We start from the raw sequence: 13185 nt of genomic DNA, 5'->3' as shown, positions 1-13185 counted from the left end.
TTCAAATAGGTGTCTCAAGCATGTATGACACTTCACAGAAAAACAAAACAGGTCAGCTTCCCAAGTCAGAGACCTCACAATTTAAGGCCACAGCCCTGCATGCTTTTATGCACATGGATAATTAAGCTTCAGTGAATGATCTCCTTACTGACAACAGATTCATTCAGCAGCTTAACGTTACTAATAGGCAAAAGGATATGCACCAACTGGGCCATAAATTTAACAGGAAAGTGTGAACAGCTGATAACACAATTGTGTTTGGGATGGCAGAAGGAACAAAAAAACAAGGAAAAAAAAAAAAATCCGTGGAACAAACATTTCTGGCTTCCACTATCCAAATGCAATAGTTCTGAAGAGTTGTCAAATCATTTTAAACTATTGTTCACCCAGAAGAACCAGATCATCCACATAAACAAGTTAATTATTTAACTTCTGAGAGTTACGTTAATAAAGAACAAGATGTTATTCCAAGATTTCACAGAAAGCAGACCTCAAGATGGTACACCATGCACACCAGACACTTGCTAAATATAAGTGAGTGTTCTTCTGATGGGTCCTCTTTGCTGCCTAAAACTTTACCTAAACATTTATGGAATCACAATGCAGTGCCTGGCACACAGGGCAGATTTGCAGAAGCCAATGTTTATTCTTTTAACACCTTCCTGATTTCAAATTTATCAACAGCAGTCAACCAGCTGAAGATGCTATAGACACCAGCATACAAAAAAGTAATATATTTTAAAGAATGATACATTAGTTTATATCAGATTCTTCCAGATGCTTTTTTGCAGAGAAAGTAGAGGAGATGTGCATGGGGCACTTTATTTAGAGTAATTAACTACAGAATAAGTTCGGTACACAGTTTTCTCCTTCTAGTTGAAAGAACAGACCTGCTTAAATATTACTCCATGTTTTCCTGTGCAAGGTAGTTAATACTCAACAAGACATATCAATCTCTGTTATGTTTAAGAAAACAACTGTTTAGATTAACAATTACACGTGACAAATCCACACACAGTTATTAATTTGTCATCCTGTTATAAAAGATATTTAACAATCTGAGTTTTTACCATTGATTAAGGGAAAAAAAAAATCCAGTATTTCATTAATCATAGAATGGTTTGGGTTGGCAGAGACCTTAAAGACCATGTAGTTCCAACAACCCTGCTGTGGGCAGGGACACCTCCCACTAGATCAAGTTGATCAAGGCCCCATCCATCCTGGCCTTGAACACATCTTCAGGCTTGGGGCTTGGGGCACCACAACAAGTTCCTCACAAGCAGCATAAGGAAGGTCTGGTGTCAGCACCCTCCTTCCCCACTAACACAGTTTTGTGTTTAACTACTACTATCATGATGGGGAATGCCATGCCAACTGACTTTGTTGCTTGTTCTCAATGAAGTGAAAATATGACAGTTCAGAAAAAGTGAATGACAGGTTTCACATGAAATAAGTCATTGCTGGTTACTTCAAGTATTCCTATGGGTGGTTTGTTTTTTTTTTTTTAAGAAAAAAACTTCCTCCTTTTTGTGTTCTATTTCTAGTGCTTAACACAAGCTTGTAACCTTGCAACATCTCCATCTTCTGTCATTTTTTTTCCTCATAGTAATTTATTTGAGTATGCTGTTATAAGCTGTTAATTTCACACCTAAAAGAAACAGATCCCAGCCGTGTTTGGTGGTATTTAACATGATGAGTTATTATTTATCATTATTTAACACTAGCATGTGTAACATCAGGACTCATGCAGGGTCACTTTGCAGCAAGCTGTCAAGCCACAAGAAGCTCAGTCTAGTTCAGTAATAAGTGCTCAGTGTAAAAAACGACCCACCATTCTTTTGATTACAACATTCTAGGGGAGTAACTGTTGTGGGAATCCCTTCCCAAGACTCTGCTGGGGTCCCATGCCTGCTACTCCTCAAGTGAGGGAAACCCCAAGCACCCAGGCAGACAGGTTCCAGAGCAGCTCCTCTGCAGCCTCTCCTGCATCCCAGCACAGCAACACTGGAAGTACCCAACATGATCACTTGTACTTCCCAGCTCCCCAAAAACAGCCTGCATCACAGGGAAAGTGCTGTCAAGCCCAACTCTCTGCTTTATTCCAGGTACAAGACAGAAGACCCTAACATTTGTCATTCAGCTACTAAAGAGCTTTCACTGAGGGCCTTGCAAGTTGGAGGCAAAAGGTGGGAAGAATTTAGCACTTGTCCAGTAACTGCAACTCATACTTTGCTTAGTGTGTGGCTGCAGAACTGAAAATTGCATCCCTCATCTTGCACGTGCACCTGACGCTGCTTAAATATTCAATTACTTCAGGAAAACCCTTAGTAATTATTAGAAGGGAAAAACCACACAACTCACTGCCCTCACTTCACTGTGTGGTTCCATGAAGCAGGATGCAGAGCTTCTTTCAGGAAGGCATGCTGCCAACATATTGCCAATAAAGTAGTAGCACACTACACTTGTGCTATCTTAAAATACACAGCAGAATGTGCCAAGTTTCCTTATTTGGCAAAACAGCACATTTGCTTTCAGGATCTTTGACCATCCATTTTTAGACCCAAATCATCTTTTGTATCCAGCATGGCCTACAGTCCTTGAGCATACCAACCTGGATTTTTCCAGCAGCATCTTAATTTAGCTTTCCAAAAAAGAAAACCAAAGAATCAGAAAAACTAAAACAAACAAACAAACAAACAAAAAACAAAACAAAACAAAAAAAAACCACCCCACAACTCTACCCCAAAGAAACTCTGAAAAAAATAAACCAACAAAAAAACCCCACCATACCTCAAACCCCAAAATAATGAATGGTTAATCACTGCTCTGCCTGAACAGAAAACAGTCAAAGAGTAAAGTGTATCAAGCTACAAGAGATACTGGGAAAAAAGTTTTTATACATAAAATAATCCTTTAATCATATCATGAACAGCTGATGGATAACATGCAAACAAACTCCAAGCAGACTCCCAAATTAAATACATCCTAATCTTCTAATCTCCCAATAAGTTAAAATAAAGTCAACAACCACTACATTTCCTCAACTTTCTTAATCCAACTCAGCAGTGGCCCTGTCGATGGTGAGACTGCAGGCACAGCTCTGTCTACCTTGGTTACAGAAACAACATTTGAGCCTGACCTTTGTGAGAACCTAGGAATTCTGCATAACTTCCATTAATAACATTTCTAATTTTATTAGAAATTTATGTAGCCATCAGTGCTACAGAAAAAGAGCTCAACTTGACCTAAACAGTTTGAGTAATTCAGGAAAAGAACTATTTTTAACTCAAGCTGTGTCAATGGCTGAGACCAAAGGGTCTGAAGGCTGTACTTTAAATAGAAAATATTTTATCTCAAAGAAACCCTAAACTACTCACTTCACTTACAGTGTACCTTGCCAGTGATGTCTGCCAGGAATACGCCTGCAACAACACGCAAGAAAGCCGAGGCAGCTAAACCCGGCCCGTGGTCCCAGCTCGGTCCATGCACAGCACGGCTGTAGGATCCGGGCCTTGGTTCTGTCCACTTTTCTGCCTTCTCCTCAGTCAGTGGTTACCATTATTCACACAATGCCACCGGTATGCAAAGCACATTACTGACAGATAAAACAAGGAGGCTGCTGAGGACTTACAATTTCAGGGCGAAGTCCTGAAAACATCTAACCGCATGCCCCCAGCGGAAAGCTATGATGTTTTCAGGCAGTGACCCAGTTAATCCAGTCCTTTCAAATTATTTTTGCTTCTGGAATTTGGAAGAAGTAATGATCCACAGCTTTCCCGATGGCTCTGTCACTAAAACTCACAGCCAAGCACGATGGAAAGAGGGGTAACGGATGACGTGCTCACACATACGCTAAAAAAAAAGGCAAACTGGTGGAAAGGAAAAACTTGGGAGAAGACAGCGAAAAAAAATATTAACTCCAGTTAAAAAAATGAGAGGGAAAGGAAAAAACGGAAGGAAGATTCGTCACACCTCAATGTCCAACCTGAGGGGATTTATGCCCAAAACAACAGAGAAACGCAGCAGGTGCAGTAAAGTGAACATTATTTAAAACACTGCCCGCGGCATGGAAGGGCGGGCGAGGGTACCGCTCCCGGCTGCCCGCGGCCAAGCCCTGCGGCAGGCACCGGCTGGCAGCCCCCTTCCCAAGCCGGGCCGCCCTCCCGGGGGCCTCTCGGCGGACGCCACCCAGCCCTGCCCTACCCTGCCCTGCCCTGCCTAGCGAGCCCGACCCGAGTCCTGGCTCCCAGCGGTACCCGCGGGACCCTTCACCCCACGCTGCGGTCACCGGTGACCCCCGGAGGGTCTTGGCCGGTGCCGCGGGTCCGGCCGGCAGCTGCTCCCCGGGGCGACGCAAGGTCAGGCCGTGCCCCGGGACGGCCCTGCGCCTCCCGTCCAAGGGCTTTCAAAGTTGCTTCAGCGGGTGGGAAACGTCAAAGCCGGCGGGGACACCCACCACCCGGCCACGCTTCTCCAGCCGCGCCACGCTGCGCCCCGCCGCCTGTCCGCCGCCTCCCTCCGCCCAGGGAAACGCGCACCGGCCGCGCCACCCCCGACCCCCAGCGCTGCCCCCCGCCATTCCTGGTCCTCCATACCTTTCCCGAGGGACTCCGGGCTGACGGGACCCGAGCGGCGCCGATCCCGGAGCCGCCGAGGGAGGCTGGAACCGGCACGACCGCGTCTCCCGATCCGTCCCCTGAGCTTCCGGTTGGTGCCGGGGAGCCGGAGCCGCCGCCGCCCCCGCGCCGCCTCGCAGCGGCGCCACCCCGCGCTCAGCGCCGAGCCCCGCGGGGGAGGCGAGGCCGCCGCCTCAGGGGAGCCCCAGCCCCCCCGCCAGCACCTCCGACCCGGCCCAGGGTGCGTGAGGCGGTGGGCACCGTGGGCCGTGCGCCTGCAGACCTCGTCCCTGATGCGTTAATGAAAAAGGGAGCCCTCCCTAGCTTGCGCACCCCTCGCCCAGAACGCTGGCCACCATGGTGGGGCTGGCCTGAGGCGAGCTGCATGGGTGGATGGAGCATCGGCTCCCCAGACAGCTTGGGCTGGCCGAAGGGAACGGCATCCAGCTGCGGCAGGGTTAACCACACCAAATTACGGAAGAGCCTTCTGGATCGAGCAAACCTGTCAGCTGGGGTGTTCTTGGTTCAGAGGTGCAGCCCATAAGTTCCAGGGTTGCTGCTCTAATTGCAGACCACATAGCTAAATTTATCAAAAATTATTTCCCAAATGGCCGGGTGATGGTAGTTTTTCAAAATCTGCTTCATCCCACCAGAGCTAGGATGGTATTCCCACAAGCAGCTGCATCTTTTAAATGCTGGCTGTCACCTGGGATTGCCAAATTGCTGTGGGTGTGTGAGAGGGTCTGGAGGTCCCTGTGAGTGGGAAGGGAAAAGGTTCTGCTGCTATAACCAGACTTTAAGGGATGTGGAGGAAGAAAACTTCACTGGAAAGTGCACATCCCCCCATCCCATGTCCATATTCCCACACTGCTCTTAGGATGATCACCCCAGGTCAGGAAGAAAATGGAGATACAGCCTACCTCCACCCTCTGAAGCCACATGGACCTTTCCTTATCCAAGTATTTTAATGGCTTCGAGGTAATCTGGTGCTGCAGAAAACTTTCTGCAATTTGAAAATACGTTGCCATGCTTAAAGGAAGTGACTCAAAAGGTGTGGGGGCAAACAATTTTTCTGCTGACGCAAACATATCACATGGCTGTGACAGTACATTTTTTGCATCAGTATCATGCGCCTTGCACTGCCCTCCCTGGCCCACCTGCTGGTACCTGGATAGAGTGGTTTTGCTGTCAGTGGAGCTTCTTGTCTCTCATATTTGACTATTGCTGTATTTATGTGTAGATATCCCATATAAAATCACCTGCATACCACAATGAATCATGAAAAGGTGCACAGCATCACATTGAATCATATACATTAATTGTAGATCACAAGATGTATGGTATTGAGGTGAATCATGGAAGAACACACTACTGATTATTACAATCATTTCATGAGCATCAGAGGCTTTTCCCCAAGGTATAATATTCTGGGACAAGGAATAGTCCCAAAGTTGCTTCAAAGTTGCTTTGTGAAAGTTGAAAACAGTGGAGTAAAGTGTGCATTTCTCGGCAAAAACTGAAGCATAGTATTTCACTGAGTTATAATAAATAACCAGAGTAAAGTTCAGCAAGATATTAAGCAATAGGTGCAAAAAGTATGGGAAGATGCTAAGAAAGTACACAAGCAAGTGCTGGTGACCCCCTTCTACCCACCTGAATGCTTCAGCATTGTCCAGACATGCTGTGAAGGGTGTCAGCAGCCCCTGGCTTCCCTTGGATACAGCACTTTCAGGCACTTTCTGATCTGCAACAGCTTCTGCTTTATTATGAACTGATCTGTTGGTGAGCCTGGAGAAGTCTCCACACAAAGTCATAGAATAGTTTTGGTGGGAAGGGACCTTAATGATCACCTAGTCCCAACCCCTCTGCCATGGCCAGGGGACACCTCCCACTTGATCAGGTTGCTCCCACACCCCATCCAAGCTGGCCTTGAACACTTCCAGCCATGGGGCATCCACAACTTCCCTGGACAACCTTTTCCAGTGTCTTACCACCCCCACGGGAGAGAATTTCCAAGTCAATAAAAGGTGCCACATTTTAAAAGAAAGGACAAATATCAAATGCAAATCACACGAAACTCACACTCTGGAGGAGGAGAGGTAGGAGGAGAGGTGCCACCTACTTGGTCTCTTAAATGCTGTGACTAACCTGTTTATTCTTCCTGTCTGAGGCAATTGCCAGTTAGTCAGATGATTTAAAAGTCTACTTAAATGTTAAATCACTCCATTCATCGGCATTTGCTCCAGAGAGGAGAACACTTCCATTCAGAGGTCTGTTGCCCAGGGTGCCTTGGTCAGGCATTTTGTCCAGGGCTGTGCATATGCAGAACTGGCATTTATCATGTCTGACTAGGCTCTGGTTACAGAAAGAAATAAACTCTTCCAGTGGTGCATGAGAAATGAGGGGGTGGTTAATATTTCCTATTCCAAGAGTAGGATTGCAGAGTCTGCATCAGGCAGTGTGTTAACATGCCACTGTTAAAGCACATAATTGCACTTGCTCTGTTAGAAAACAAGAGCGAAAGTGAAGGAGCCTGCAGCAGGACAGTCCAACCCCAGTAGTACATTTGTGAAGCTGGAATTACTACAACAAGGTTTAATGTGTGCAATTGGAGGTTGGTATTCTATCTGCCCTTTCACTAATGAGGCTTTCAGTCTTCTCAAGTTTTTTTTTCCATTTTCATGAAAGCTAAAAAATTAGCTAGAAAAGATCAGAAACCAGAGTAATCAGTTTCTTGAGTGGTCACAATTCCATATAAAACAAGGAGCCTACACATGAAGGTATGGTTGCTCCCCGTTTTTTCAGCAGCAAATTCAAACTCTTAAATTATCACTGGAGATCTCAATCCTAATCTCAGTCTTCTTCAATTTATATGAAACAGGCATAAAAAGAAAATATTTAAAAGCTAACAAAAGTTTTTTGAAGCCATGACAATTGGCAAAGGATAAAGGCCGCCCTAGCAACTTTTAATTCAATTTTAGAGTTGAAAGGATTCATATGAATTGTCTCTTTACATCTCATTGCCACACTGGGCGTGCAATGACGTCTCACTGCCTTTGAACATGGAAAATACAGTTTCATATTCAGGTGGTTTAAATCATCCTGCCTGCCAAAAGCAGCAGTCACACCCCTCCTCTGCCTGACTGGCCCTGTTCTTGCTGCCGCCACAGTGCCCACCCTGCCTCCTGCCAGTGGTTTGTGTGGGGCTGCAGGGTGAGCTGAGCTGCAGAGGCAATGCCACAGCAGGGAAAAGCAGTCACTGAGTTTTCACCCAGACCTGAATGCAGGTCATCAGGCAATTGCACAAAGACTCGTGCCAGAGCAAAGGCGGGAGGGGAGCGAGGGCTGGTATGAGCAGCTGAGTGGGGACAGAGCCTGGAAGTGCTTTTTTGGCAGTAGTAATGGTTTGTGCCGTCTTAGAAACTCTAGAAACTCTAGACTCTAGACTCAGATAGTTTGGAGGTGGACACCTGCTCTGTATTTTTCAATTCTCCTTCAAGACTGGCTCAGAGTACAGCTCAAGCTTAGCGCTGAGGTTTCTTTGAAGCACTTCTACTCTGGCTACTATGGATTGCCTGTGTTTTTAGCTTAAAAAAATGTTCAGAAAACATGGTGATGGTCATGGCAAGGACATGCTAGGGGGAAACCTTATGCACACTTAGACATCCCCAGTGGACCCTGTACCACTAGCACTATGCTAGTGTTAATCTAGCTAATTGGAGCAATAGTAGCAGTAACAGTATGGTAGCAATAATTTTATGACATCTGTACCATCGGATTGGTGATATGGAAGCTGTGCACGACTGGGTCTCCTAAAAACCCTCTCTGCATTGTTATTTTTGTTTGGAGTGTCCAGACTGAAACTCATGCAGATATATCCAGATATGCTGCAATCACACACCTCTGCATCTACACCCCAAAACATAACTAGCAGGGTTGGTTTCATGACCGAAACAGAACTTGCGTGCTACTGCTAGTCAAATAAACTGCAATTAGTCTCTCTGAGAGATGGAAAGTGGAAAATTTAAGGAACTGCCTTTGGATTTGGCATCGCCTGATGCCTGATGTTATGTGCAGCCCCCATGCCTGCACAACCAGGCATGGGGATCCTGTTAGATCCAGCAGCCCAGTCTTTGGTGTGCTGTGGGTAGTTTCATGGGAAATTAAGATAGAGCCTGTACTAATCATCATACATCTCTTTGACTCAACACAAATGGTGTTCTTCTCTGCTGTTATTTTCTCATCTGAAGTTTTTGGGTTTGGTTTTGTTTTTTTTGTGTTAGAACGAAAAACAAGGGATTCGTGAAAGAACCTATATGGTATATTTAACATAAATTCATGATGATGTTATTATAAAATATTACTTATTACATAATTATAAAATTGTTAAGCACAGAATTGTTAACTACAGACTGGAATCAGAAAATACAGGCATTCATGTGGCAGAGAAGGCTTGTGTGCAACCAGTCTATTACATGTGGATCATGTAACTGCTTTGTGCATAATGGTTTTCAGAACTGGCAGGCTACAGCTTGTACACTGTTTGTCTTTTGATCGGGTTTGTGTGTAGTATAAAAATACATATAACTTCTACAAAATGTCAATATAATTAACAATGAGATAGCAACGAGATGGCAAAATATTAACAAGAAATACATTTCTTGATTGTTTTACAAGAATGGTTTCCTTATCTTTTACTGGCACCACAGTTTTTAGCCAATCATTATACTCAGCTGTAATCCACTCACAAGTACTCTGCTCAGTTACCATTTCATTACATACTTTTAATTACATATATAGCTCATACCCCTTCTTATATTAAATTTTGTGGTCCAATAGACTTAATTTGCTGTTCTAATTTTGGCACATTTTTTTTTCTTTAAAATGTAATATGGCTTAACACTGTTTTCTTTGTTTTAAAGCTGTACTGAATTTATTTTTGCTGTGCTCATTTGGGTTTTCTAATCTGCACTACTGTGAGCTCCACTGGAGCAACAGTCTCTTCATTTCCTTCATAATTTTTTCCCAATAGGTTGCTTGGTCGTAGGAAGTCTGGAGAGAGGCAGGCACGATTCTTCTGAAGACCACCAAGGGAAGATAACAACACAGACCATTCAACAGCTGATTTAAAGCATTATATGCTCTTTTCTTTATTAAAATTGGTTATTATCTAACAAGTTAGTTAGTTAGATAACTAATTAAGTTAGATAAACCTTTCTTGGAAAGTAAAGGCAGCTGCCGGACCCATGAAAACTTTGGCCACCATTGATGCAGAGTCAGTTTGAACTAACAAGGAAATATTAGCTTCATGATGTACTGTAGTAGTAGTGTCTTAGATTTGTGCTACTTCTTTAATCTAGAGTACATTAATTAGAAACAAATCTGTCAAAGATCACATCTTCTTTTTGGGTTTAGAGACTAAATAAGACTAAACAAGAATGTCTATGATATTAGGCTGCTTCCAAAAAGCCCTTATTCTAGATAAATCTGTTTAGCTGTACCATCCTAGCGCCTTTGACCATGTTTCCAAAAAAAGGTGGTCAACCCTGCCAAACACCAGCACACTATTAACAAGGACTGGTTGTGCAAACCTCTGAATAGTTTCTGGCAACAGCACTAGCTGATCAGGAGCAGCACAAAGGCATTACACAGCAGACAACTGGAACAGGAGAAACATTAGGGCAGGAATAACAAATGGAAGGAAATGTTAGATTTCAAACAGATGCTAGGCAGCAACCTGCCAGTAGCGCAGCCCTCAAGGGTCAGTCCTGCAGAGAATGAGGACATCTAAAGAAAACCCAAGGCAACACTGGCTCTCTGTTATCTGAGAACATCCACAATGCTGCCGACAGTATTCCTGCGCAGAAATAATGTACACCTGTGAAAAACCACAAAGAGTCGGCAAATACAGCGAGCGGATTCACTTGCTGGCGCGGACAGCATCTGAAGAAAGAACTATTTAAAAACACAAGAGGTGGTGTTATAATGAGGAAACCATGGAGAGCAGAAAGCTTATGATTATTGACAGAAGTTGATTAAGAAATGGATTATTGTCTGTTAGGATGTTGGAGTATCAACCGTCACCTCTATCCTACATATCTTTATGTAAATTTCCTTTAATTGAGGTATTCATTTACAATCGTTATTTTCATTGGTAATGTGCTTTATTTGCATTTGAAAGCAAAAAGAGGAAGAAAATTAAACAAAAGTGGCTGACCCCTGCCATGTGACAAAGTCTTTGCTTTTTGTCACTCTGACCCAAATGGATTAGGGCCAGGAAATTAAGGTCAGTCTCTTACCAGTACCCCCATGTGTCACGTTTTTATTACACGGAGTTTCCAAGAAAAATATTCCAATTTCTGTCAGTAATTATGCATTCTTTATGCATTTTCATGTAGTTTTCTGAGTTTATTCTGAATTCAGGAATTACCTTTGAGTGCTAGACCTATTAAAACTGAACCCTTTGTGAAATACCTTTCGGCATTCAGATGTAAATGCTGGGTTTTGTAGCTGTACATGCTCCTTTTTGCCCTTTGATTGGTAAGAATCTTCTTTTTTACAGTAGTCCCCCACCACTTGACTCATAAACCACCAGGATTACTTTCCTTTGTGAATTTACAAGTTATTTCCTTAGGTAGGTGCTGTGTGAGAGACACATTTTATTGCTAGAGCAATGCATGGGGGGGATGCAGGAGGTGCCAGTCTTACATGTTGTTGGATGCCATGCAGGTAAGCAGATGGAGGATGTGCCCTGGGTGCTCCTGTGGCACACTGACCACAGCCTTTCACCACGCTGAGAAGCTGGAGATCAGGTTTTAGCCACCAGCTGTGTTGCAGAGCTCCCTGTCCTGCAGGAGCTGGTTTGGTGGGGCAGTGCCCATTCCCAAGAGGGGCAGAAGGGTGAGGGTCCCCTCCTGCCACCGAGGCCAGCAGTGCTGGCCTGCGGGACAGCCAGCCCCACAGCACTGCTTGGGGAGATGTCTGAGGGTGGTGGGGCTTTCCTGGGCACAGCTACAGCCCTGGAGGCAGTGTTCCACTTGGTGTTTGTGCTCAAGGTGATGAATATAAGCTGCTGTAAAAGTTTCTGGTTTAGTAATTTTAATGATAAATTTTTAATCTGGTCATTATTTTCTTTGATTGCTAATACCTTGACCTCTGGTGACAGCTGCTGCTTGAGCCTGGTAAACTTTAATGCAGAGTACAGTAAAGAACATTATGATTATTTGAAAAGGCAGGGTGTAATGCATTTCAGATTAACGGTGAAAGAAAAGCTATTCAAGTTAGAGGTTCACTTTGCTATATCACTCTCTATGCTGCTTTCCTTTCTATCAGTACAAAAAATGAAATGAGAATAGAACATCTTTTAATTTTCTCCCACTATTACTGCTTGATTTGCATTCAGAGCTCCCAGAAGAAATACCTCTGAATTCAGAAGTAGTCTATTTAAGCTGCGTGGTGTTTAAAAATTGCTGGAAGAGGTCAAGGTACTGTATATTATGCAGCTGACCTTACTAAGAAGCTGTAAGAAGCTATGTTAACAATTTAGACTTATAATTTTCTGCCTTTACATTTTGTTAATTTTTTTTTTTTTTTAAGTAAAATTCATTATCTCTTTTGGTACCCCTGCAGGTTAAACCTTTTGATTTCTCCCTAACTTATTTTGTAAGATTTTAAAATTGTATTTAAACTTCTTGTACTTAAAAGGCTGTTTTGCCTGTGTCTTTTTGAAAGGAGATTTTTTTTGTGTGTGTGTGTCTGTTTCCCTTTTTGTACCTGGTCTGCAGAAGCTGTGTGCCCCTTCACAACATTTTCCTTAGGAGCAAAAAACCCAAACCCTCCATTTGCAGAGTCCTGCAAATGCATTTGAAATCTTTTATCTGGCACTATCATGTCTTTGCAGCTGATTTGGTTTGAACAAGATGTCAGAGGAAAATATTTTGGATCCTTCCTTTACCAAACAGTTATAGACTCCTGGTATGTTGGGTTCAGCCTTCTGAGATTTAACCTTTGGTCCCTGGATCTGTCTAGCAATGGCCAGCACTGGGTCTAATCCTTGATAAAACCAGCAAATCTTAATAAAGTAACAACAGCAAAATGTGACCTGGAAAGAGAGAGCTGTACCCTGTGGCTCTGTAGTCCTCACTAGAGGTGCCTGCACTCTGTGATGTTTCTTCAGCAAAAAGTTATGTCCACAGTGGAAGTTCTTCCAAAATGCCCAAGTGTCAACATCCCAGCTTCATGGGGTCCACATTCTCACTGGTCCCCAGCAGCAGCTGTTTGGGAAGCTGCATCCCTGCCACCTTGCATCTGAAAGCTACAGCTATGACTCTGCCAGTGAACAACAGAGCACAGGGGCCTGAGGCCAAGTAGCATGGCCCAGCTGTGTTGGCTTGGTACAGCCTGTGACCCTTGGATACAACCAGGTGAATATTTTTCCTGAGTGCAGTGCTGCAATAAGGAGGGGGCTGTGCTGCATGCAGTGCCTATGCTGTTCATACAAGCTGGGGTAATAGAGGCTCGAAGCACCCCACATCCCACTGGAGGACTGCATGAAGGGCCTGGAGACAGG

The 13185-nt window shown here is 44.1% G+C and overlaps 1 protein-coding gene across 3 annotated transcripts in view; it reads right to left on the bottom strand.

Annotated features, from left to right (window-relative positions):
* The window catches only part of MAP3K20 (mitogen-activated protein kinase kinase kinase 20), an 88631-nt gene extending 83863 nt beyond the window's left edge, over positions 1-4768 (bottom strand). The window contains exon 1 of one of the 3 annotated variants that reach the window (XM_030454731.1): positions 4596-4768. The gene's annotated coding sequence lies outside the window, so the exon portion shown is untranslated. Of the gene's footprint in view, positions 1-3631; positions 3794-4595 lie in introns of those variants that run through there. The other 2 variants (XM_030454736.1, XM_030454734.1) reach the window with 2 other exon arrangements.
* Positions 4769-13185: the final 8417 nt, after the last annotated feature.

The sequence above is a fragment of the Calypte anna genome, chromosome 7, assembly GCF_003957555.1.
Source record: "Calypte anna isolate BGI_N300 chromosome 7, bCalAnn1_v1.p, whole genome shotgun sequence".
In the NCBI taxonomy this organism is placed as follows: Eukaryota; Metazoa; Chordata; class Aves; order Apodiformes; family Trochilidae; genus Calypte; species Calypte anna.
Note: the sequence above shows the minus strand (reverse complement) of the source record. Positions and strands in the feature narration are given on the sequence as shown.